Source organism: Macaca fascicularis, chromosome 18 (assembly GCF_037993035.2).
Source record: "Macaca fascicularis isolate 582-1 chromosome 18, T2T-MFA8v1.1".
In the NCBI taxonomy this organism is placed as follows: domain Eukaryota; kingdom Metazoa; phylum Chordata; class Mammalia; order Primates; family Cercopithecidae; genus Macaca; species Macaca fascicularis.
Genome location: NC_088392.1, coordinates 81,631,127 through 81,654,145, shown reverse-complemented (window position 1 = coordinate 81,654,145; position 23,019 = coordinate 81,631,127). Strand labels below are relative to the sequence as shown.

The 23,019-nt window shown below is 46.2% G+C and overlaps 1 protein-coding gene and 1 long non-coding RNA gene across 31 annotated transcripts in view; one reads left to right on the top strand and one right to left on the bottom strand.

Moving 5' to 3' along the window:
• LDLRAD4 (low density lipoprotein receptor class A domain containing 4) overlaps positions 1-23,019 on the bottom strand; it is a 449,266-nt gene that overhangs the window by 61,963 nt on the left and 364,284 nt on the right. The window lies entirely within an intron of this gene.
• The window catches only part of LOC135968295 (uncharacterized), a 28,857-nt gene continuing 23,402 nt past the window's right edge, over positions 17,565-23,019 (top strand). The window contains exon 1 of the long non-coding RNA XR_010582969.2: positions 17,565-18,858. This is a non-coding gene — a long non-coding RNA (uncharacterized lncRNA). The remainder of the gene's footprint in view (positions 18,859-23,019) is intronic.

Genomic DNA, 23,019 nt, shown 5'->3' with positions numbered 1-23,019 from the left:
AATAGTAACAGACAAACGACTCATCATTTACGAGATAACCCTATTAATATTAACAACTGACTTATCATCAGAAACAATGAAAGCCAGAAGACAATGGGATGACATATTCGATATGCTGAAATGTATTTAAAAAGACTGTGAACCAAGAATTTTATATCCAGCAAAACTATCCCCCAGACGTTAAGACTAAATAAAGACCTTCCTAGATAAACAAAAACGGAAAGACTGTTGCTACAAGACTCACTTAAGAAATACTAAAGGAATTTCTTTACTTTGAAAGCAAGTAACTCCAGACAGTAATTTGAATCTGCATGAACAAAGAGCTCCAGTAAAAATAAATGCATAATGATAAAAGATAGTGTAAACGAATATTTCTTCTTCTTTCTTCTCTTAATTAATTTAAAAGGCAATTGTTTAAAACAAATACATGCATAAGTAACTATCCCACTGGCCCAGTAACATGTAGAAATGTAATCTATTTCATGATGACAGCACAGAGGAGGTGAGTGGGAGCAAAGCTGTATTAGGCAAAGAGATGGTACCAGATGGTAACTCAAATCCACAGGAACAAATGAAGAGAACCAGGGAAGGTAAATTAGAAGGCTAATACAAGACATCCTATAAATAGATGCTTGTTCTCATCTCTTCTTTCCAATTCTTTAAAAGACATAAAATGACACAAAGTAACAATTATAACAATGTATTGTTAGGTTTGTAATGTAGAGAGCTAATGTGTATAACAACAAGAGCACAAAAAAGAGAAAACTGCTATACTGGAGTAAAATTATATCTATATCTTACACTAGAATTTCGTGGAAATCTTAAGTAGATTCTGACAAGTTACGTGTGTTAAGCCTGAGAGCAGCCACTAAGAAAATAACTTAAAGCAGTATAGGAGGAATAGAGAAGAAAAAAAGATGAGACATAGGAAACAAAAAGTAAGGTGGCAAGTGCAAATCAAACTACATCAATAAGATTACATATGAGTGAAATGAACAAAAGGCAGAGACTGTCAGAGTGGATAAGAGAACAAGGTTTAGCTATACGCTATGTAAAGAAAATAATTTAGAATCAAAGATAACAACAGGTTGAAAGTAAAAAAAATGGAGAAAGATACACAAACAACAGTCATAAGAAAACTGGTGTGACCATACCAATACAGACAAAACAGACTTTGGAACAAAAAAAAGTTACAAGGGATAAAAAAAGACATTGAATAATGAGAAAGAATTCATTCTATCAGAAAGAATGAACAGTTACACACATATATACATCCAACAACAAACTCCCAAAATACATGAAGCAAAAACTGACAGAACTGAAAGGAGAAACAGACAACTGAAGAATAATAGTTGGATACCATAATACTCCACATTTAATAGTAGATAAAACAACGAGGCAGAGGATCGACAAGGAAATAGACTTAAACACAGGATAAACCAAATAAACCTAACAGATGGACCTCTACAGAACTCTAGTCTACAACAGTAGAACGTGACATTCTGAAGGATAGACCATATGCTAGGCCATGAAACAAAATAATTGAAATCACCCAATATACATTCTATGATTAAAATACAATGACACTAGAAATCGTAACAGAAAGAAAATTGGGGAATTCAAAAATTCACAAATACATAAGCAATAAACAACATACACATTAAAAAAACCATGGGTTCGGCTGGGTGTGGTGGCTTAAACCTGTAATCTCAGCACTTTGGGGGGCCAAGGCGGGAGGCTGCCGTAAGCCTAGGAGTTTGAGACCAGTCTGGGCAATAGAGTGAGACCTCATCTCAAAAACAAAACAAAACACCCTAAAACAAAAAAAGAACAACCCATGGGTCAAAGATGGAATAACAAGGACATTTCTCCCCCAAAAGGAATTCTAGAAAAGACTGTGAGATAAATGCAAACAAAAGCAAAACATACCAAAATGTATGGGATACAGCTACCGGCGTACTCTGAAGGAAATTTAGAGCTGTAAAAGCCTCTATTAAGAAAGAAGAAAGATATCAAGTTAATAACCTAATCTTCTACAATAAGACACTGGACCAAAAGGAATAAATTAAACCAAAATCAAGAAAAAAAGAAAGAAGGAAATAACAAAGATTACATGAATAAAATAGAGAACAGAAAAATAGAGAAAATCAACACAATTTGGTTCTTGGAAAAGATAGAAAAAATTAAGAAATCTTTAGTAGCCTGACATAGGATAAAAAGAAAAGACTACTAAAATCAGGAATGAAAGGGGCAACATTATTATCGCCTTACAATGACAAAAATGACTATAATGGAATAGTATGAGCAACTGTATGCCAACAGATTAGATAACTTGTATGAAATAAAAAAAATTTCTAGAAAGGCACAAATGACCAAAACTAAATCAAGAAGAAGTAACAAATCTCCATAGACCTACAACAAGTAAAGAAATTGAATTAGTAACTTTAAAACTTCCCAGGAAATAAAAGCCCAGACCAAGATGGCTTTATGGGCAAATTTTACCAAATATTTAAAGAAGAATTAATACTAATTCTCCACCAATCCCTCCGGAAAACTTCTTTTTGGAGAAGACACCACTTCCCCACTCATTCTAGTATGACCTAATATGACTATGATTATCATGTTTGAAGGCTTCTCACTAGCATTTCTGTTTTTCTTTTTTTTTTTTTGCGATGGAGTCTTGCTCTGTTATCCAGGTTGGAGCATAGTGGCTTGATCTCGGCTCACTGCAACCTCCAACTTCCGGGTTCAAGTGATTCTTGTGCCTCAGCCACCCAAGTAACTGGGACTACAGTCATGCACCTCCACACCCACCGAGTTTTTATATTTTTAGTAGAGAAGGGGTTTTACCATGCTGGCCTTAAGTGATCCGTCCGCCTTGGCCTCCAAAGTGCTGGGATTTCAGGCAAGCATTACCACGCCCAGCCTCTCACTAGTATTTCAGCGTTAATGTTCCCTCTTTAACCAGCGCTTATTATGAGTACCCACAAATGACATTTCCTGGCATAAGAACACGTTGAGCCCAGAGTGGAATCCCTGTGGTGGCAGAGTGTCAGCCGAGAGCGACAGACCAACGGAAGGGAAAACCACAAGCCGTCTCCTCTAAGCTCCACCGCCATCACCCGAGCTGACGGCACACACCTCACTGCCTCTGGGACAGGGGCTGCTCTTCACATCACCGCTCTGCAGACACCAACTCCACCAGCACGTTGAGCTCTCTGGGACCTCAAGACACGTGTATAAAATGCAGTTGCATGTGTGTGCGTGTGTATGAATATATGCAAATATTACATGAGGATAGTGATGGAAAATCAGGATATAAGAAAGTTTTGGAGGAAAAGAAAACTTTAAAAAGCCTGCCCAGCTGGGTGATGTGGTGATGTGCACTCGTACTCCCAGGTACTCCGGAGTCTGAGGTGGGAGGATGGCTTGAGCCCAGGAGGTCAAAGCTGGAGTGTGCTATGATCACACCTGTACATAGCTGCTTCACCCCAGCATGGGAAACAGACAGAGACCCTGTCTCTAAAATGCGTCAACAAACAAACAAAGAGGGAGGAGGGTGGGAGGGAGAGCTGTTAGAAAGGACACTCGTATGCAGTCCCAGCTACTTAGGAGGCTGAGGCAGGATTGTGTAAGTTCAGGAGTTCAAGGCCAGCCTGGGCCACATAGCAAGCCCCTGCCTCATAGCTACCTAGCTATATAGATAGACAGACACATAAATAGGATGGATGGATGGATAGACAGACAGATATATGATTGATAGATAGATATATGATTGATAGATAGGCAGACAGATATATGATTGATTGATAGATAGACAGATATATGATAGATAGGCAGACAGACAGATATATGATTGACAGATAGATATATGATTGATAGATAGATATATGATTGATAGATAGATAGGCAGGCAGACAGACAGACAGATTGACAGATTGATAGATTGATAGACAGATATATGATTGATTGATAGATAGATAGACAGACAGACAGACAGAGAGATAGATAGAGTAAATAAATAAACAAAATAGAAAACAGGCTGCCCAGTGTTCACATCCTGATAAGCCACAGGTCAAACACTCCTGGGTTCAGACTGAAGATCTCTTCAGAGTCTCCTCTGTAACTAACACTGTGGAAAGCACCGCAAGGAAAGGCAGGAAGACAAATCCATGCCCAGGCCAGCTTGCAAAAATCTAACAATCTTGCTGGAGAAACAAGACTGTTTTTTTTTTTTTTCTTTTTTGAGGCACAGTCTCCCTCTGTTGCCCAGGCTAGAGTGTAATGGCACGATCTTGGCTCACTGCAGCCTCTGCCTTCTGGGTTCCAGTGATTCTTCTGCCTCAGCCTCCTCAGTAGCTGGGATTACAGACACACGCCACCACGTCTGGCTAGCTTACGTATTTTTAGTAGAGTCAGGGTTTCACCACGTTGGCCAGGCTGGTCTCGAACACCTGACCTCAAGTGGTCCGCCTGCCTCGGCCTCCCAAAGTGCTGGGATCACAGGCGTGAGCCACTGTGCCCAGCCAAGACTGGATTGTTTTAAAAAAGCAATTAAAAATATAAGACAATACTATTTTGCAAATAGTACTTTGTAAATTTAAGAATACACTGTCTAGAATCTCATTTGATACAATCAGGTTTCAAAAGTGAGCATCAGATGCTAAATGCGTAAGGATTTTGCTTAAAACTGAATATTGCGCCACAAAGGTTTGGTGTCTTTCCACTCACTTTCCAACTGGGAACTACAATTCAGAGAAGAAATTACAAATTCCTTCTAAAATATTTCTAGGTTATCTACAAATTGTATTTTTTCATCTTGGGTTTCCAAGAGTTAAGTGAGACATTAAAAACGTAAGGGAGCACAACACTGATTATCCCTCCTCGGCTAAATCATACCTACAGCTTTTACTGTGAAAGGTTTGCCCTTAAAAGGGTTAAAAGCCTGGTTGACTCTATTTCCCACACACTCTACCAATAATAATCATTCTTTGCCCTACACAGATCTTTTCATGTGGCAACATAAGACAAGTCATCCACTTCCCTAATCATACTGCTACCTCCTTTTTCTGGCCTTCAGAGGGAAGACAGGAAGGAAGCTGAATGGTACTTTCTGAAGCATGGGTTGCAATCTACTAGGACAGTCACCTTAGCAGACTGCAACCAGTTTTAAAAGAAAGAACAAAATAGGAACTGAGTGTGCATAGTAAAGACAGGTACTGTGAGAAATTTTTGCTGTCATTACAATACCTATGTATTTATACTGGGTTATGATGCAAGATGCATTTTTCACTGTGGGTCAGGGTTTGAAAAGTTTGAAAGCCACTGGCTGAAAAAGTGACGAGCTATTCAAATATATCATTCCATCCTTCGACAAGGTAAACCCACCTTCTTCCGCATCACTCAGTTCTGTGTTGGGAACAAACCAGCAATTCACTAGTGAAGATCTTTCAAGGTCGAAGCTTATAATTCAGAAGGTGACATGTGTACGCCTTTGGCTCCGTCTGAGGACCCAGGGTGGTGTCCTTGCGGCTGAATGAGCTGAGCTGGAGCCTGACACCCTGTCTGTAAATTATGTGACTGAATGTCACATAATCTTCCTTAGCCCCAGTTTCCTCATCTATAAAATGTTATGATTACCCCCAAATGCCCTAAGGATGTTATAACAATCAAACAATCCATGTGCATGTGGCACACAATTAAAAAGTGCACATTATTTTTTATTGGCCTCATGTACAAGCGACCGCTGAGTTCTACACTGGCTCCATGCCTCACAATCCTGGAATTCCACTGCATGTATTGTTCAGAGTAGTGATTCTTAACTGGCTGCAGATTTGCATCTGCTGAGTATTTTACCCATACCAATACCTGGGCTTCATTTCAGGCTAAGTAAATCAGAAGGAGGTAGACCCAGGTATCTGTTGCTTTTAACATTCCCCACATGATTTTAGTGTGCAGGTTAAGAATCACTATTTTAGACTGGGTTACTACTGATTGTTTTATTTTTAACATTCTGTTTGCTATCTTCCTCTCTCGAGAATAAACAGGAAGACACATACACACACACACACACACACACACACACACACCCCTCTTTGGAACACATCCCTTCATGTTGCAGCTGACTTCAGGAAGAAAGAAAAGTCAAAAGTAGACTTACTTAATCTCTTCAATCCCATTCTAACTACCTGGTGATATTAAATATCAAACTCAAAAAATCTTTGAAAGCAAACCAGTTTCTACAAGGACAGTCTTCAATTTAGACAAATCATTACTTTTGACATTCTTACGGAATTCCCAAGAGCTTTTATTTCTACGGCTTTATTTTAAGAGAGAGAAGAAACAGAATTCCACAGTAAGCAAACTGAGCACAAGATTTGGGTTCTGTCTTTCTTCTTTCAGAGACTAATTGTTCAAGGACAATAAAGCAGCCTCAAAACTCCCTGATCAAAAGCCACTAAAACCCAGACGTGATACTGGGTTAGGATCTCCTGCTCCTTTTAATTCATACTTCAAGAAACATCTGAAGACAAAGAGTAGCAGGAATTCCAGAGAGAACACAAGCGCCTGCCTCGAGGGCACCAACTCATGCCACTACTTCCTCTTTTCCATCTGATGATAATGACACCTCTAAATTAGAAATAAGAAATTGGTCTTTCAAATTACTTTTGCACAGAAGATGCTTTACAAATGTAAAACCCCAAACCGGACTCAATCTCCAGTGCAATTGCTCAGTAAGCTTTCCTGAGCTTTTAATGCGTTTCCAGGTCCGGCAGGTACAGAATGAATCAGTCAAGGGCACGGAGCTCCTTGGGTCTCGAGGCTAATCACGCACGAGAAACAAGACGTAGCCTTGTCAGCCAGCATTTGGTTTTGGGTTAAATTGTTTGCAGAGATCACAAACGCTGCAGATTTGAGGAGGAAAAGACACCAGTGAGGACTGTGCTGGACAGAGCAGGTGTTGCAACAGAGGTGGCCCTCGGGAGCTGCAGGGTCGTGCACATTCTGAACACAGTCACAGGCACACAAGAAGTGGCACACTCACATGCGCGGTGTTTCTGATTGGAGGCCGTTTGATTTTCTGCTGGGTGTGAGTGGGCTCTCCGTGCGCAGACACACACACATAACACGTGTATACACACACGCACTTAACCCCCACATACACATACCAACACACACACACCGCTCTCTCTCCCACACCCCACATGCACACATATATATACACACCTATCTCCTCTCACATGCACACACTTACACCCACACACCCTCCCATACACAAAACCCTACCCACACCTCCTTCCTCATACCCCACATGCACACATGCACACCCACACACCTGCGCACCCACACACGCACACCCACACACATGCGCACCCACACACATGCACACACACGCGCACCCACACACGCAGCCACACATGCACACCCACACACATGCACACACACATGCACACCCACACACATGCACACCCACACACGCAGCCACACATGCACACCCACACACACGTGCACCCACACACGCAGCCACACATGCAAACCCACACACATGCACACACACATGCACACCCACACACATGCACACCCACACACGCAGCCACACATGCAAACCCACACACACGTGCACCCACACACATGCACAGCCACACATGCACACCCACACACATGCACACACACATGCACACCCACACACATGCACACCCACACACGCACCCACACATGCACACCCACACACATGCACACACACATGCACACCCACACACATGCACACCCACACACGCAGCCACACATGCACACCCACACACACGTGCACCCACACACATGCACAGCCACACACATGCACAGCCACACATGCGCACACACACCCACATGCACACACCCGCACACACGTGCACACCCACACACACGCGCACCCACACACATGCGCACCCACACACGCACACCCACACACATGCACACCCACAGACGCACACCCACGCAGCCACACACACGCACAGCCACACACGTGCACCCACACACATGCACAGCCACACATGCGCACACACACCCACATGCACACACCCGCACACACGCACACCCACACACATGCACACCCACAGATGCACACCCACGCAGCCACACACGCACAGCCACACACGTGCACACCCACACACGTGCACACCCACACACATGCAGCCACACACATGCACAGTCACACATGTGCACACCCACACACGTGCACAGCCACACGTGCACACCCACACAGTCACATACATGCACACCCAATGCCTGCCTTGTCTTTCCCCACTGGCTTTCGTGACTGATTGCAGGGCAGGCCCAGCACTCCCAGATCAGAGACCCCATCTGCCTGTCACTCCTTGGGCTCCTCCGTTCCCTCCCTGCATTCACCTCTCCTGGACGTCACAACCTCTCAACACCCCCTTCCCTTTCCTCCCAAGCCCTCTTCTCCCTTCTCTGAGCTGCTTCTCTCTCCTTTCGACTTTCCTTTCTTTCTGACTTCACCAACTGAAGAGTGTCAGGCCCTGCCAAGCAAACTGGGCCATGCCTGAGGGGACGCTGGGGGAAAGGGCCATGCCTGAGGGACCCAGCCTGGGGGAAAGGTGGGAGTCCAAGGCCACAGGGCTGCGGGTCTCATCCAAGGCTGACTCCTGTGTGAGGGACACAGTTGCAGGCCACAGCCATCCCAGGAACACACCAGCGAGGCTCCCAGAAAAGCCACAGTGATGGGAGCGGAAACTCTGGTCAAGAAATAAGAAGCGACTCCTGCAAACTCCCCCTGGGTCTTCACTGAGGATGTGCAAATGACAACGAACAGCTGAAGCCTCCCTCAGTAAAACTCGGTGCACCACAGGGCGCCAGGTACACAGACCAAGAGCCCACACAGAAAAGGCAGCTTGCAGTGGCACCCAACCACCACCTCACCTGCCTTCCCCCATCACAGGCTGGGGGCAGGAGCCAACCTCAGAAGAAAACCGATGGCAGGCTGGGTGTGGTGCCTGATTTCTGTAATTCTAGCACTTCAGGAGGCTGAGGTGGGTGGATCACTTGAGGCCAGGAGTTTGAGACCAGCCTGGCCAACATGGCGAAACCTCATCTCTACTGAAAACAAACAAAAAGAGCTGGGCATGGTGGTGTGCCCCCGTAGTCCCAGCTACTCGGGAGGTTGAGGCAGGAGAATCATTTGAGCCTGGGAGGTGGAGGTTGCAATGAACCAAGATCGCGCCACTGCACTCCAGCCTGGGCGACACAGTGAGACGCTGTCTCAAAAAAAAAAAAAAAAAAAAAAAAAAAAAAAAAAAAAAAAGAAAAAGAAAAAAAAGAAAACAAAAGGAAAGGAAAAAGATGGCAGAGTTCTGGATGATTCTGCAGAGCTTTCTGAGTGAGCACACGGCTGAACGTGTGTATCATGAAACGTAAATTTTGCTGGACTGTAGGATGAGGGAAGCCACTTTCTCTGAAACAGGGTCAAGGTAGTTTCGAGAAACTAGCGGTGATGTGAGTGGATTGTATAGACGGCACAAGAACAATCCTAAGAACACAGAGGCCAAAAAGTATTTTCAGAAATGGAAGCTGCACACAAAACCCCCGGCGAGCAGCAGAGGGAGAACGGGAACCCGCTGCACCTTCGCTTGGTGAGGTAACAACCAGAGACCCTAAAAAAAATGCTCAGGGCAAGGGAGGAAACTGAAATTTAAAAAATAATGAATCATTTTGATCATGTATTTTAAAATACATTCCTTAATGAAGCCCCATCTGTAAATTTATTTGAAATATTTCACTGAAAAAAGATAAAATTCCACACGTTTTCAGAAAATGAAGAAATCAATAGATTCATTACCCAGCCTTTGAATTTGTTATTTTATCTATAAATCTCTGTGTAAAAAAGTATCACTCCCACTGGTTCATTCAGAATAGAGAGGCTCAAGATGAAGTTACTGAAAAGGAGAAGAACACCCCCACCAACCAGGTGACAGAGAAGCCACAGGCCCCTCAGCCACACACAGTTAGACCCCTTACAGCATACATGTTGTCAGGTTCCAGCTTCACGCCAAAATAATTCTGTCTTTTCACAGTATTTTCACAAAGTTTCTCAATGGGACAGGAGGACAAAGAAATTATTCTTCTGAGAATTTTTTTTTCATATATGAATAATGTCAGCACCACGTACTCTACAGGAGCCAAGACGACGGTGTGACTCATACAAAAAGGCTCTCTGGATTCCAGATGTGAGTGCTCCAGAAGTCTAAAATAAAGAAATTGTTGGCAACGTAGAGAAACAGCCACCAATTTATATGAAGAGATTCAGGATCAGCTATCAGCTATTACTACATAAACTCACTTGGGGACTAAATTTTCAAGATTGAAAGTGACCTCTCCCCTTTGTGTAGACGTCCTAAAGCTAAGGAAATAAACAAAGGACTGGATACCGGTAAGCAGGATTACGAATGAGCAAAGGCTCAGTCATACACAACAGTCCTGAAGATTGTAGAAAAAGAGCCACGGGTCCACTGGCCCAGGAGGGATCAGAGAACCCACAGTCTATGCAAGGTCCAGCCATCCAAGAGAGGTTAGTCTCCAAAACCTACTATCATGTGCCTACCGGAGGCGGGAAAGAGGTCTGCCTTATAAGGAAAAGCAAGTGATTGAAATTGTCTCAGCCTGGATGTCTCGAAGATCCCACCCTATGAAATGAAGTGTGGACCTGGGAACTGGCCGGTCTTCCACCCACAGGCATGCCGGCGGAGGGGGACCAGGTCCTTTCTGTGAGGGAAGCTGACAGGTCGGCTGTTCTTGGTAAAGGCCAAGGCAGGTGGTTCTGGGATTCCCTGCTTCTAGCACAGTACCTGGCATCTGGTGAGGGCTCAGTATTTACAAAATAAATGAGAGTGAGACTGTCTAACATGGAAAGTTCTGGAATGCAGTGCCTAGGGCAGTGGTTCTCAAAGCGTGGTTTGTAGAACAGCAGCATCAGCATCACCCGGGAACCTGTTCAAAATGCAAATTTTCAGGCCCACCCAGATCTACTGGAAGCTCTGGGCATGAGGCCAGCAGTCTGGGTTTTATAGAGCCCTCTAGGAGATTCTGATGCATGTTAGAGTCTGAGAACCCACTGACCCAGGGAAGCGGTGGTGTTTCAAGAGTGGAAACCTCCAAGAAGAAAATGAATGCACATGTAATATTGTGATATTGCCAGCTTCCCAGACAATCTGATTTCTCTGGGTCTCTGACTCCCACGACTTGGAACTCCCAACCCCTTTTTTCTTTGCAAGTAGATACAGTGTGATGTTATGGGGGTACATACACATACGGATCCCCCCTATTTTTTTCCTTTTTTTTTTGATTCAGAGTCTCACTTTGTCCCCCAGGCTGGCTGCAACCTCGGCCTCCCAGGGTAAAGGGTTTCTCCCAACTCAGCCTCCTGATAGCTGGGACTACCGGTGTGCCTGGCTTTTATATTTTTGCAGAGACGGGATTTTGCCATGTTGTCCAGGCTGGTCTCGAACTTCTGACCTCAAGTGATCTGCCCACCTTGGCGTCTCAACGATTCCCTGCTAATTTTTAAGGTATCCAGATTGTTTGAGATTGACCTGCCTTAAAGTCAGGTCCTTGTGAATATGGATGCGTGTCTGTTTCAGGGCTCCTAGGCGCTCCTCACAACGGCACAGCGACTGCCATAATCTGACTTCACTTCGTTGGCAGGGGAAAGGTAAAATGGTAGCTGTGACTCAGGCCCTCAGAGCCCTTCTTCAGTTTCTATTCTTTTTTTTTTGAGACAGAGTCTTGCTCTGTCGTCCAGGCTGAAGTGCAGTGGCATGATCTCAACTCACTGCAACCTCCGCCTCCCAGGTTCAAGCAGTTCTCTCTCCTCAGCCTCCTGAGTAGCTGGGATTATAGACGCTCGCCACCACGCCCGGCTAATTTTTTTTAATTTTAGTTGAGAGAGACGGGGTTTCACCATGTTGGCCAGGCTGGTCTCGAACTCCTGACCTCAAGTGATCTGCCTGCCTTGGCCTCCCAAAGTGCTGGGATAACAGGCGTGAGCCACCGCGCCCGGCCCTCAGTTTCCATTCTTTACTAGGTATTTTTTCAACATCTAGATTGCAGTAATTTTAGCCTCAAGGAGTCTGCCATATCTTCAACTTTCGTTCACTCCAGTTCATCAGCTGTGTGACATTAGCTAGCCTGCACATCACAAAATATTTCTGATCTGTTTCTGTAAGGGAGAAAGTAGGGGAAATCTGAAGGTTTGATGGACAAGTTCATTTAAGAGGAAATAAGTTCGCAGATATTAGCGAACTTTCGGTTCTCCTATGTAATTTGCTCCCCTGGCTTTGTTCAATATTGAAATACATATAATTTTTTCCAACACAGAGCTTATTATTCTGTAATATATTACCAGCAATCAGCAATCTCTACACAACGCCAGTTTGTGTTCAGTAAGAGATATTTTGGTTGATGTAGCAACTGTGCTTACATTTGGGAAAACCTGGAAAAGCAGTTGTCTGTATCAGTAAAACTCATCACTAAAATTAAATGCTCTAATTTTCCTGATGGGCTTGGAAGGGGGAGTGGGAAACCAAATGTGCTTTGAAAAGATAATCTCCTGGAAGAGGAAGTCTGTATGAAGGCTTAATCAAATCTGGGGCAGAAGTTATGCTGCCAAAATTACTAATCATCAGAATGACCCTGCTTGCTCATTAGTGCGTTAATCAGTGTGGCCACCGTTCACCTGAGCAGGCCGCTGATCTCCGCGGTCAGGCATAATCCATTTCTTCTCCTCTCTCCTCACCTCAGTATTAACGGCTTAGCAAAGACCGCTTTGAAAACACAGAACCCAGAAGGCACCGTGATTTATCACCAAAGATAATAAATGAATGCAGCTTACAGTATTCACGCCGGAATAAAGAGAGCCGGTAACAGATTTGTTCCTGATGCATTAGAAATAGACCCCAGTGACAAACTCCCGCTCTCTCCACAGCGAAGCTGATGTATTCGCCAGACAGGTAGATATGAGCTACTCAGGCTGTCTGGGCGCTATGGAAATCACGTCGAGTGCATCTGACCATCGGCAATGGGGCCAGACACGCACGAGGCTCATTCTCATTCCAGCCAGGGAAAAGGCCTCGTCTGCACTCGCCCTTTGCTGAGAGGCTGCCGTGTAGTCAGCTCGGACGCGTGTAAGATAAGCTCTGTCCTCGTTATCTAATATTTCACCAGGCAGTGGAACCAAAGGATAAGGACACCCTAATCGCCTACGTGGGCAGCAAAGCTCGAGTGCTGTCAGGTCCGGCACAAAGCCTGGAGCCCGGACAAGAGGAAGTTTACCGCGGAAGTTAATCACTTCATTTGGAAGGAGAGCCCTGAAGGATTTGGACAATTATGGTTTATCCTGGTTATACAATGTATCAGGAGACAGATCCAAAGTTCTCACTGCAGAATAATCTTCAGGCAGCTTGCCTTTCCTCCCCACAGCACACCCTTAACTTAAATTTACGCTAGGATTAAGCACAAGAAGTGGTAATATGGAATGATTTGTGCACAGTTAACAAGAAGTGAGTATGAGAAAAGACAGGTGTTGCAGCCATCCCTCCGCCGAGCCGTCCTGTGATCCCTCCCTTGGTTAAGTCTTCCTGGGCGCCAGGTGCAGTGCTGGCCACCAAGGGGAACGCCACGGATGAGCTCCTGCTCTCGGATAAGCCGGAGGTGTCTGGGAAGGAAGGGGAGACAGACGAACAGACAGCTACAAACCAGCTGGGCAGGGCTCTCACGGAGTCATCACAGCTCAGCTCAGGAGAGCAGAGGAAGCACCAAGCAGTGGGAGGACGAGAGAGTGGACGGCGGCTTCCTGGAGGAGGTGGCCACTCCTCTGAGTCTTAAGGGACAAGTAATAACTAGTCAGATGACAGAAACAGGGGACAAGATTCCAGGGGGAGACACTGTCATGAAGCAGAAGCTAAGAGACGACAGAGCACAGTGTGTCTGGGACAACCGTAAGCAATGGGAGTCCAGGGCACAGCAGGAGGAGGCCGACGCCGGTCACAGGCTTCCCCCTGTGGCCCCGGGGCACTGAAGTGTGATGGGAGGCAACGTGGCTTTGGGTGGGCCGGGCTCACCTGCACTCTCAGGGAGACGGGGGTGGGAGATGGGCTAAGGGCGGCAGTGGGCCTCAAGGGAAGCCGGACTGAGGCTGCGGAGATGGGAAGGGTGCGGCAGGCCGGTGGGCAGCTGGGGACGCCGGGTGAGGTGACCGGGTGTGTGAGCGGCAGAAGGTGCTCGCAGGCTCCATTCTCTTCCCTCTGAGCCTGACATTCACTAAGCCCTGCCACACCACAGCTGTGACAGGCAAAGCCAGAGACGCAACAACAAGACGCTGCCAGCAGGGCCGGGGCCGGAGCGCCTGGGCTCGGTGACTCGGGCAGGCTTTGGCGCGGCCGGGAACCCCAACACTACTTGTTAGTGAATGAAAGAATGAAATCCACACCCTGGTCAAGCCACTGAGCCTCTTTTACTCTAACTTCGTATGTTTTGGCAAATATCAATCTTCCTTAAAATTTAATTTCTCAGTTGAATGTGGTGATATTACGTTCCTCTATATATCTCCGGGGCCAAACTCATTTGTTTCTTTTTGGAACTCTAATAAAACTTACTTTTTTACAACTCATTTAAAGTTTCCAATCCCATGCACTCTAGTACTACTGACTAGATCTTAGGCATCTCAAAGTTGGTGCCGTGACCACATACCTCCCCTCGGTCTCGGTGACAAAAGTCAGTCACCACACGTGGCCATCAGGAGGCCGCCCCAGTTGCCACCAGGGCTGAGTCTGTGGGTCTGTCAGTCATCCTCTCTCCACCTCACCTTGTCATCTGCAGATTTAGACTACAAATATTGCCCTACCAAGTTCACAGTGTTTTAGAAAAAAATGAGAGAATATAAAAGAAACACTACAATATTAAATCACATGTATTTATATATAATTCTGTACTAATATTACAAAAGCTTCCAGTTTTTTGGATAGCACCTAGCCCACTGTGGCTAGTAAATAAATTTTAAAATAGGAGCTACAATTCACAGTCTTATGGTGCCGGTCAAATAATCAAAAAGACCCAGAGACCGAAAGCTCTTCAGCATGGAAACCTATAAAGGTTTGATTTAGACGAGTATACAGACAAGACATGGTGGCTCACGCCCATAATCCCAGCACACTGGGAGGCTGAGGTGGGAAGATCACTTGAGGCCAGAGTTGGAGACCAGCCTGGGCAACATAGCAAGACCCTCATCTCTACAAAATGTAAAATTTAAAAATTAGCCAGCACAGTGGCCTGCACCTATAGTCCCAGCTACTTGGGAGGCTGAGGCAGGAAGTTTGCTTGAGCCTGGGAGGTCAAGGCTGCAGTGAGCTATTCTCGTGCCACTGTACTCTAGCCTGGGTGACAAAGTGAGACCTCATCTGCAGAAAAGTAAATTAAAAATAAATAAATAAGTGCAGAGGTGAAGTGGAGCCGCGTGGAAGGCGAACCACCCAGGAGCAGAGCTTGTGGCGAGGCTGAGGAGGGCATGGGCCTCCTGCCACGCTGCATCTCTCCTGGGCCCAGTGGGGACAGGTATTGACGCCCATGTGTTGCCAAACGCCTTCTCCCACCTGCTCAGAGGAACCCAAGTGGACAGACCAGAGGAGCTGCAAACGCCGCCCTGGGCTGGGGGTCTCAGCGGGCAGCCCGGGAGGGAACTGCATCTGCCCGGAAAAGGCAGGCTGCTCTCAAAGCCAAATCCCACTCCAGGCGGTTTAGACGCAGTTCTTTAACTGACGGCACAGCTGCCATGCTGCGGCCGGGGATGCCCACTCGGGGTCCAGCACAGTGCCCACACAGAGCTGACATACACATTCATCTTCCTCCTTCTCTCCCCAGTCACCTCGTGCCCTTTTAGGCCATTGGAAGGCAAAGAAAACTGGCCATTGCTGAGTGCTTCTGTGCCAGGCACTGTGCCGACTGCTTTAAGTTTTTTTTTTGTTTTTTTCCCTCATTTTTGGCATCAATCACTATGCCCACTTTTGTAGAAAATATCGACACTGGGTGGGGTAATGTTACTTGATTACAGACGCATGAGATCTAGGGGCTGACTCCAACCCAGATTTATAATGCCCCCAAGGCCATGCTCCTTTCACAGCGCCTCAGTGCGGGATAAATCACAGAAAGATACACGCGTGTTTGTAAGGGATGGACAGAGGATAGACCATCAAATGCTGCAGTCCAGTCCCTGCCACCCTGTGCCACACACAATGCACATGTGCATGAACACACATGCACACACATACATGTGCACACAGCTCTGCATACGAGTGTACAACGCACACATGCACACACACAAGCTCATGCACCCATACACACAGGGTGCTGGTGAGCATGGCTGCTCAGCTCGGGGTCTCACATCCAGCAGTGTGCAAAGTCCTCAGCTTTGTCTGCACACATGCCCACCAAGACGGGCTTGCAATTTGTATTTTTAACCACTGGTAAGGGTTTAGGAGCCAAAAGAAACCACAGAACTGAAATTACCAGGTTCAAACTGCTGGACAAACTTTAGACAAGGATGAATAGAACATGAATGGTAGACAAAACAGAAGCTAATGCTAAGATGCAGTTTTATAGCTGGATGATCTCTACTTTCTTTTTATAACTGCATGAGTCCCTTTTTCACGTTCCCAAAAAGAAGGCTCCAAAGAACTGAGGAGATTCTACCCAGGGAAAACAGAATGCAGCAGCTCGGCTGTCTGAATATGCTAGACTGTCTCCAGACAGTTCGGTAGAGACAGAAAATGAGAGAGAGGCCTCTATATAGACCGCAGGATAAGAAAAAAAAAAACCAAAACAAAACAGCAGACATGTATTAGGGGTTGAGCATCTGAAAATCTCACATCTGAGATGTTAGAAAATCTGAAAATCTAACCTCTGAGATGCTCTAAAGTCCTGAACTTCTTGAGAGCTGACAAGACACAACAAGCGGAATATTCCACCACTGACCTCCTGAGCCGGTCACATCAAAATGCAGCCCAAGCTTTGCTTCATGCACAAAATTATTACACATTGTATAAAAAGAATTACCTTCAGGCCACGTACGTCACACATATATGAAACAAATAAACGCTGTGTTCACGCTTGGGCCCCTCCCCAGGATATCTCATTCTGTCTAAGGAAATACTCCAAAATCTGCAAAGATCCAAAATCCAAAACACTCTGGGCCAAGCATTTTGGATACAGGACACTCGACCTGTACACAGAACACAAACCAGGTGTCCACCAACCAGCAACCTGGCAATTATTCAAGTTTGAAACCAAACGCTGAAGAGGCATTTTTAAAAGGGCAAGCTTGTAATCGTTCAGCAATGCTGCTTTTCTCTTGGCCAGAGGCTTGATTAGAAAGGGAGCTGTAGTTCGAAGACAGCTTGGCGGTTTCATAAACCGGGAAAACGCAGATTCCTCGACTTGTGGCTGTTAAGAAGTCTGAAGTCCTGCCTCTGGACGAGGGCACGGCCGAGTCGCCCGGGAAAGGAAGTGACCGCTGGCCAGTCCCCCGAGAAGTCCTGCCTCTGGACGAGGGCACGGCCGAGTCGCCCGGGAAAGGAAGTGACCGCTGGCCAGTCCCCCGAGAAGCCCGGGGACCGGGATGGCCACTCTGTACCTCTGTCAGCAGTGGCCCCAGTGCCATTGCCTGCGCATTCCGGAACAGTCCTGCAGATGGCTGAGGTGGGACGTCCTCGTTGCCATTGAAGCTGATCCCAAGAACATCCTCCCGGCAGCAGCCAACACTCACCAGGCATCAGGAGAACCGAGCAGCCCGACGCGTCCCTGGCCCTCTGGGGCCCCCCCTCTGGCTGCAGAGACGGTGCTGCCACCTGACAGGCACAGAGCGCCCAGGGAGTGATTCCGAAAAGCCAGAGGATTCGAGATGATGAAAAGGTCACGAGCCAAGAAAGCCAAGGTGGGGTCACGAGCCAAGGTGGGGTGACCACAGCCGCGCCTAGACCCAGGCAGGCCCTCCAGAGCAGCAGGGAAGGCCAGGAGCTGGGGCTCCATCCTGTCCTGTTCAGGGAAAAGCGGCGGAAGGCTCTGAGCAGGGAGTGTGCACAGTATGCACGAGGCGCAGAATAAAACGCAGGAAGCAGGAGCAAGGAGAGCAGCCCGGAGTCCTGAAGTCACCCTGAGGAGAAGTGTCAGTGGAAATGAGAAACTGATGAACACGGACCGTGAGAAAAGCATCGCATTAATAATGCAGATTCATTTATGGCTGACATGCAGCGAACAAGAGGAAGGAAGGAAGGAGTGTGACTAGGGGCCCTAGAAGGGAGACTGAGGGGCCTTGGCTCTCACAGCGTCGGACAGCAGCCCTGCTGAGAAGGGACACTGCCGAGGGGCAGGTGTATGGCCCCCAGACAATGCAGGACAGATTGTATTTCAAAAGCTCAGATAGACGTCAGCTACTCAGAACTGGCCACTGATTTTTCCACAGGAAAAGGAATACCGCAAATGGCGGGGTGGTGTCCAGGAGAGCTTGCAACAGTCTCTTTAATGCGTGCATTCTTGTGATAGGCAAAGGTGGCATCTCAACGCTGTTTACATAGAATCTCTGGTGACTTTGCCTGGGAAGCTAAGTCCAGTGATATGTCTCCACCAGCTGAAACCTGAAATTCACTGTGATCCCAGGAAGACTTTAACCACATTGGCCTTTCCCATCCACGCCGATCGCCAGCCAAGAGAATGCCCTTCAGCTACCACATGCGGCAAGGAACTCTCTTCCCTTACTGGTCATCCATGAAGAGAGTGATCCTCTGGCTCAGTGGAGACTGGAGACCTTTGGCTCAGAAGGTAGGAGGGAGTCACTTCCTAGTAAAACGGACAGGCCCACTTACACATTTTCCATGTGTCGCAGATGACTACATACAAAAATCAGAGGCTGATAACTTGATCATTATTTGATAATAACTACATATAAACATCAAATGACTATAACTCAATAATCACTTCTTTTGTAGGTATTTTTAGATATTTCCCACATTCATAAATCAGCAATATCATTTTAAACATATAGCATTATATATTTTTTTATTTTTATTTTTTGAGATGGAGTCTTGCTCTGTTGCCCAGGCTACAGTGCAGTGGTGGCTCACTGTAAGCTCCACCTCCCGGCTTCAAGCAATTCTCCTGCCTCAGCCTCCCAAGTAGCTGGGACTATAGGCACGTGCCATCACGCCTGGCTAATTTTTTGTATTTTTAGGAGAGACGGGGTTTCACTGTGTTATCCAGGATGGTCTCGATCTCCTGACCTCGTGATCTGCCCGCCTCGGCCTCCCAAAGTGCTGGGATTATAGGTGTAAGCCATCACGCCCGGCCACATAGCATTATATTATTAACTCAGCGATTTGTGGTCTACCATGATCTCTGACAAAGACAAACAAACAAAAAAAGACCCAGACAACTTTTAAACGGGTCACTATACTTTCATGGGTTTTATTTTCATCTCTTGCATGTATCCTGAGTTTCAGGTTTTTCGTCCTAGCAAAAAACAAAAGTTGCTCTAAGCTAAATATATTATGGTTCACTAAGAAGCCAGCACCAGCATCTTATTCAGCTGTGCACGTGATCTGCAGGGCATGCCACAGGCTCTATGAGATTGCCACGGTCCCTTCTGCGAGGTGGGCACGCTTGCTTCCGCTGAGGGTTAATACTTCTACGCGTTTCTTCTTTCCTGTCCTCTGGCTCATTCTCTGGCACCTAGCACCGTGCTTGGCAAAACTGCTTGGAGGAGGACAGTTACGAAGAAGGTGGCTCTGATGACAATGATGTGGCGGCCGGGGAGGGCACGGGTGGAAGTGGGAGACCATCCCCATCTCCTGACAGACGGAGGGACCCAGACTAGTCAATCTAGTTTCAGGGAAAATTTCAAGGTGTTCCAGGGGAATATGAATAACAGTGAAAATTAGAGAATAAAGCAGTAAGGTGGTAGTGTGTCGGACAGACGATGCCACCAGTTATTGAAGGGGGAAAAAGCACTTACTGAGTCTGTAGCAGGTGCTTTTAGCCGAGACCCGGATGGGCTTCAGGGGTCTGCAAACCCCGCAGCTATACATGAGACTTGGTATATTTGCACTGCTTTGGGATCAAAGTCTTTGTCCTGCTTCAGATTCTCAAAGGTTAAGAAACACTGGTTTTTAGAGGTGGATTCTCCCTCCCCCACTCGCTCCACCAAAAAGAAGTAGGAGACACTGACCTCCCTTCCTCACAGCCACTCTCAGCCTCATTTGGGTGTGGAAAGTAAGCACAACCTCTCTTTAAAGATAATAATCAGAGCTGAGTTTTAGGTATAGCAAGAGAAAAACCCATTCATGATTCCGGAGTAAGGAAACATTTCAAGTCGAAGCTGTGTGGTGTTTCCAGTGCCTTTTTCACCCGGAAAGCAAGAGTCCATTTTCAGGCAACCTGATTTTGTTTTCTTGAGAGGTGCGCCTCACATGGCCAAACTACATTAGAATTTGCCTACAGCAAATCAATCTGCAACCGATAATGTAGCCGGTACTTTTCCTTATTAAGGTTCCATTTATTCATTAAAGAGGACTGTGCAATGCTGGAGACGCCACACACAGAGCTCCCCTCTCCCTTCGCTTTTGCTTGTCCCCTCACTGTCACCAAGAATGACTTCCCGCTTTAGTTTTCTGAGAATAAGAACATCCCCATTTCCTACGTTTTCGCTGAGGACTTTTCTCAGCGGTTGCTCTTTTTTCTAATTACAATAGACTGAGTCATAACTCACTCCGCCCACGTTTCTAACATCACCACAGTGAAAAGGTGTCCTCGGCTGAGCAAAGCATGTTCCCCAGCACAGCAAACCCCTCTCAACACAGCCGCTCTTGGAGACTCTCAGGACTGCCGCTGTGCAGCACCCAATCCTCCATCTCTCAGTTCTCAAAAGCCGCTGAACGTGTCCTTTTTGCCCATTACAGAACTCCTGAAATATCAGCCTCATTTCCCAAAGGAATCAAATCTCTTTCCAGTCCACGCAGGCATGAACAGCACGCCCAGGAGCCGACTTTCCCATCAGGGACCCTGTTTGTGTGACTGTGACATCTGCTTCAAATCACACGGACTGAAACTTGCAGAAATACAAAACTAGCCTCATGCAAGTTCAGATACTTAAAAAAAAAAGCTAAACTGCAAAGAAAAACAAAAATATCACCAGGACATTAAATGCTGTGGACTTCACTTTTTAAGTGTTGGGTCAAGACACCTGATCACATTTTCAAAAACTTATGCTAAGGATTCCTTCCCACAGACAACGATGTATTGTTTTGCTTAATGTTATAACTTCTTTCAAAGCCAGGTCCTCTCGCCGGCTCAGCTGGCAGCTTCTCAGAGCAGAGCTCATGGACATCCGAGGCCCTCCTGAGATTCCAAGGCCACACTGTCACCACCCCTCACCTAACACTCCACCTTCCACAGCCTCCGGACATCCCCCTGCGACAGCCGGGAAGGATGACTGCACTTACCACGACCATCTGTGGTCTCGTCCAACAAATCTGAAGGTTCGAAGCTCAGCGAGCCCAGCAGAGCCCATGAACACAGAGACAATCCACATTCTGTGAAGCGCAAAGAGAACCGGGGGTTGCCTGAACTGACCCCAGACAGCACCCACCCTCCAGCTCCTAAGCTTATTAAATAAAACGGTAAATCCCAATCAAAGTGCTGAAAGCCAGAAAAATCACAATATGACTGGCAGGCACTACATGGCTTTAAGCTGGGCAAGAAACCGGAAGAGGAATCCACTTTCTTGATGCTTGTAATAACTTTTATGCGACAAAATATCCTCCCCAAAGACTTGCTTCCTAAAAACTTCTGCACAGCAAAAGGAACAGTCAGCCGAGTAAACAGACAAGCCACAGAGCGGGAGAGAATCTTCACAATCTATACCTCTGACAAAGGACTAATATCCAGAATCTACAAGGAACTCAAACAAATTAGCAAGAAAAAACAAACAATCCCATCAAAAACTGGGCTGAGGACATGAGCACATGAGCAGACAATTCTCAAAAGAAGATACACAAATGGCCAACAAACAGGAAACAATGCTCAACATCACCAATGACCTGGAAAATGCAAATCAAAACTACAATGCGATACCACGTTACTCCTGCAGGAATGGCCATAATCCAAAAATCAAAAAATAATACATGTGGGCGTGGCTGTGGTGAAAAGGGAACACATTTACACAGCTGGTGGAAATGTAAACTAGTACAACCACTACGGAAAATAGCGTGGAGATTCTTCAAAGAACTGAAAGTAGGAAGAACTACCATTTGACCCAGCAATCCCACCACTGGGTATCTACCCAGAGGAAAAGAAGTCGTTATACGAAAAAGATACTTGCACATGCATGTTTATAGCAGCACAATTCACAAGTGCAAAGCTATGGAACCAGCCCCAATGCCCACCAATCAATGAGTGGATAAAGAAATTGGGTATATATACACCATGGAATACTACTCAGCCATAAAAAAGAACGAATTAATGGCATTCGCAGCCACCTGGACGGAGACTATGATTCCAAGTGAAGTAACTCAGGAATGGAAAAGCAAACGTCGTACGTTCTCACTCACGAGTGGAGCTAAGCTATGAGGATGCAAAGGCGTAAGAGTAACGCAGTGGACTTGGGGGACTCGGGAAAGGGTGGCAGGGGGTGAGGGATAACAGACTACGTACTGGGTGCAGTGGACGCTGCTCGGGTGACGGGTGCACCAGAATCTCACAGATCACCACTGAAGAACTGTCTCATGTAACCAAATACCATCTGTTCCCCAAAAACCTACAGAAATAAAAATTAAAATAAAAAACCAAAACCCTTTCCTTTGTATTTCTGGAAGGTTTTGTAGTTTTCTGTTCATTTGTTTTTAAATACAATCAGTGACTCAGCTAGGGAAGGAAAAAAGTTAGATGACATGTCCTCTCCTCCTTCCCAAACAGCCTGTGCTATGAGAA